Below are 3,736 nucleotides of genomic sequence, written 5' to 3'. Positions count from 1 at the left end.
ATTGGTCACTATGACAAGATTCCGAGGCCAAGCTACATGAGTCCCAATTGCTTATCTAAGAGTCACAATTTCATCACCAATAGGTATTGGCAGAAGAGCCTCACCCTTGATAGGTACTTCAATAGAAACGCGTACGTTACCATCCCCTAATGGCACTCCATGAATTGGCCCATCTAACGGAATCACCATTCCCATTGCAACAACATTATTGATATTCCCCATAGCTAACTTGCACTTCTTTGACTGGCCAAGAAAAAGTGTTTACATCATTTTTATTAATTACTATAAATGTAGTTAAGCATCTAAAAGATTATATGTACGTACCTTCTCAATATCTTGTGGCTTGTCTTTGGGAACCTCTGTATAGCCATCTTGTTTGTTTTTTCCAGGTTTCAAAGCTGATTCTTCTTTATTGTGTTGCTTTACCTTGGAAGAAAATTAATGAATTTGTTAAATCAATCATGGCATTTTATTCAAATAAATGAAATTTACAAAAGTAGCATACCTTCTTGATTTCTTCTGGAATTTTAGTACTACTCTTCAAAGCCTCTTGTACATTGACGTTAAATGTAGCTTTCTTAGATTTCTTCTCAATTCCTTTCATCATTTCCACCCTAGACACCTCCTCCTTAGATAATGTCTCATATTTGTCTTTCTGAACTAAGCAACTAGATTTGTCAGACACACGGCTACCTTGGACCATGTGTTGCATCATTAACAATTGATCAGGTTGTAGCAGTTGAGTAAACATTAAAAGCTGGTTCTGCATTTGCTCCATTTGTTGCACCAACTGATTTTGGGTGGATTGAGATCGACACCTTGGAGTATTGAAGTACAAAATAGGTGTGACATTGCTTCCAACACCTCTTACACGACCGGAATATTCAGGCTTTTCCAAAGCCATTGCTAGTATGTCATTACTACCGGCTGTTGATATAATACCATCCTCAACATGTTTAGTCACTTCATCCTGTAAGCATAAAGTTCTCATTATTGAGGTTATTGTATACATCTGTAATTAGACTATTGGAATACTAATAACAGACTAATAAGGACTTACAATTTTATCAACACGTTGTTTCACTGCCTCATTTGAATAGTTTCCATCTTTATCAACACGTGCTTTCTTCCACAGAACTGACCAATCAATATCATTTTGGTCACCTGAAGCCAACTTCTGCTCAATATTAAAATACATGCTCAGATTATATTATTGCCACAAAGTTGCAACCCATAATTGTACAAACAAAATCAGAGCTTACTAGTTCTTCTTCCAATTTGGCATAGCCTTTTCTAGACATTCGATGATTGTATACATAGAGAGCTCGCCTCCTTGATGCAGCTTCTCTAATTTCCTATCAAAGTCACATCCACACCAATAATTGAATCATTCATACTGTATAAGTAAGATATATAAAATAAAACAATTTGACTCTAATTCATTTATTTATACATACCGCAAATTCTTCTGTTAATCGAGACTTCACAAAGGTATCCCAATGTGTTTGAAGGATGAAATCATAGCCAAGAGGTGGAGTCTTTAGCTTGTGAGGCTGATGTTTGAATTTCAATATATATGATGTTGTTAAAGTGCTCTTGAATGATTTCCATGCCTTTCTAGCACTGCTTATGACATGCTTCCTACTATTCATATCCATGATGAATGCTTTCTAGTAATTGGCAGTTAAAAAAGTTCACATTTTCTGACCAAATTATGAAATACAAGCATAAAATGAAGGTGGTAAAGATACTAACCAGAACCATGTCCCATATCTTATCCTTTAAAGAAGGTGGTACCGCTTTCCAATCTTCATATATAATTGGAACAGTGCTTCGCGCCATTACTCCTATGAAACTAGCTAAATTTGATCCATGCTTGCCTTCTGGCTGTCCTTTTGTGTTATATCCAACTTCTATACGACCCTTACCGCCCCTACGATGGACCAAGTCTGACATCAAAGTTGGACCTCTCCCCTTCCTCTTGTTTGTGGCCTGGTCATCTGCATCCTCATCCGTATATTCATCATCGCATTCTAAAGGATTGTCTTTGAAGTGTTTCATCTTGGCTACAACTGCAAGATTCTACAAACAATAACAGATTAAAGACAATGTACAAACATATAATTCATATTTAAATAGATAACTCACTGCTACATGGGCACAGAAAATAAATTCATTAGCATTATAACATTTCCATTTAATAAAACATCAATTTTACACATAGGAGGGGACATATTAAGCCTTTCTCCTCAAAAAATACTGATTTAGGCAAAAGCAAAACAATTAATATGCAGCTAATAATATAGAAAACTTTTATATATACCACCATTATAGACAAAAGTCCATTCAAGTAGTAAATGAGTGAGCTTATGAAGCATAGTGTTCGACCCATGTGCCCTCACAGTCATCTCGTACATAAACTAACTCATTCTCAGGCATTGCATCAAATAATTCAAAAGATGGCAATGCTTGAGTAAAACATGGATGATCAATTGCTGTGTCCCCCAAATCATCTTCATTTAGCCAATTAGTATGAGGAGCTGCAAGTAGTACTGACCACCTTGAATCTTTTGGATCTTTAATGTAAAATACCTTTTTCACATGACTAGCTACTGCAAAGGTATCATTCTTATGTCCGATGCTACCAAGGTTAACTAATATAAACCCAAACTCATCTGTTTTGATACATGTTGTACTTTTCACCCAATCACACTTAAATATTGTGTGCGTGAAATCATTATAATTGACCTCCCATATCTCATGAATCGTTTCGTAGAAAGTCATGTCATCTTCTTTAGGATTTTTATCTTTAGAACTGGATATTTGCATTGTCTTTGCTACCAAAGTCACTCCACTGTTTTGTTGGACATGAGAACTATCATGAGACTTCGTGTGAAAATGGCAGCCATCTATAGAATATCCAGCATACTTTTTCACTGTCTCTCAAGGCCCTTCTGCTACCCACTTCAAAGTATTAGATATGTCATTATTGGGATCGGCAAGCTCATTCTCAACCTGTGCATAATTGAATGATTATCTTCTATGTTTAAACAAAAAATAATAATAACAAATAAATAAATAAAATCTTAGCATCGTAGCTTTGAGGGGAAAGTCCTTACTTTTTGTTTCAACTAATCTTGGAAAGTTCTGTTCTGTTCATCTCGAAGCCACTTCTCACTTTTTGACTTTTTAGGATGCTGAATCTTCAACAACTCTTCATGCTCACTAAACAATTATGAAGGCATGTCAGTTAATTCCTTTTTACTTATAGCTATACATGTAGAAATATCAAACATGTTAACTAAGAAAATACATATATGCAGGTTGTGAATGTTAAAGAGTAATAAACTACCACAACATATTAAAAAAGGTGCAATTCTTACATGAGATAGGGCATAACTTTAGGTGTGTTATTCAAAACACAAAGATGTGCTTGACGCAATAGCTTTCTACCAGGCTTATGAACACGCCCAACTGATAGTGGTGCATCGATTCCTTTCTGAAGAGTATAGGTCTTTAATGGGATTCCAACAGTACTAACATTTGATAAGAAATCTGCGCAGAACTCAATGGCTTCCTCTGCAATATAACATTCTGCCATGCATCCTTCTGGACGATTACGATTTCTAACGTAATCCTTTAAAAACTTCATGTACCGTTCAAATGGGTACATCCATCGCAGGTAAACAGGTCCACATAAGCGAACTTCCCGAACAAGATGTACCGTAACATGGAC

Source organism: Rosa chinensis, chromosome 1 (genome assembly GCF_002994745.2).
Source record: "Rosa chinensis cultivar Old Blush chromosome 1, RchiOBHm-V2, whole genome shotgun sequence".
Classification (NCBI taxonomy): domain Eukaryota; kingdom Viridiplantae; phylum Streptophyta; class Magnoliopsida; order Rosales; family Rosaceae; genus Rosa; species Rosa chinensis.
This window is presented reverse-complemented; position numbering follows the sequence as displayed.